Raw genomic sequence first — 1,010 nt, 5'->3', positions numbered from 1 at the left:
CGTAAAAAATCAATCAGATCGAAATATCAATTACCGATTTCGAAAGTAGAGATTTCAAGCTTTAAAATGCTTTTTTAAAAATCTCGTTATGATCATTTGTTACGAAGTTACATTCTTCTGAATTTTGACCTATTTTTGAGGTGGACTTAAGTGATCCTTTAATTTTTTTGCGTAGTGTATATTTTTGTTTTATTTTATTTATTCTTCATTTGCTCTTTAATATGATACTCTTTAATATTGGAATATTTAAATTTGTACATATATCTTAACTTTAAGTTAGAAATACTTTGTATCGCTAAATCAGGAATTTTTGTTTAATAATTGAGATAACTGTTGCTGAACATGTCCGTCTGTTAGACCGTCAATTTTGACGTTTTGTACTACTTTCTACTAGCGGGAGTTCTGATTAATCACTGCTTTTCCGCTTTCTGCTTTTCCGTGGTGTAAACGCGTCCTTATTAAAATAATCCTATATAAACGGAATAACGAAAAAAAGACGTAAACTTTCGTTATTAGAAGTTCCTGAAAATTGTGATTTAGTTATCATTACTGTTACTCGTTAGTAAAAGTAACTCCGTTACTCATTCGTTACTCAACCTAACCTAACCTAAAAAAAATAACGAAATTAGTAACTTCGTTCCTTTTTTATGTATCGTTAGCAATCCTAGTTTTTTGTACCAGTCAAAAATTAGACCGTCATTCTTTAAAAGAATAGTAGTGTCTCAAAAATTAATGGTATTACCCCTCACATCCATCATAAACTGCAGTCTCAGGTGAAAAGAGTTGAATTTTTCCAAGATGCTATCCACCTCGTTAGTGGGCGGTAAACATAGCACCATATCATCGACGTACCTGTAGTAGAAAAGCAATAGGAATTCAATGAAACTCAGCACTCGATTTTCTAAATCTTGTTGCATGACTGTCAGCAATAATAGGTGATAATGGCGAACCCATCGAAGTACCAATGGTCTGTTTATATATTTGATCATCGAAAGCAAAGTAAGTAGAAT

Source organism: Trachymyrmex cornetzi, unplaced genomic scaffold (genome assembly GCF_001594075.2).
Source record: "Trachymyrmex cornetzi isolate Tcor2-1 unplaced genomic scaffold, Tcor1.1 scaffold229, whole genome shotgun sequence".
NCBI lineage: Eukaryota > Metazoa > Arthropoda > Insecta > Hymenoptera > Formicidae > Trachymyrmex > Trachymyrmex cornetzi.
The sequence above is the reverse complement of the archived record's forward strand: the minus strand, read 5'-3'. Positions refer to the sequence as shown.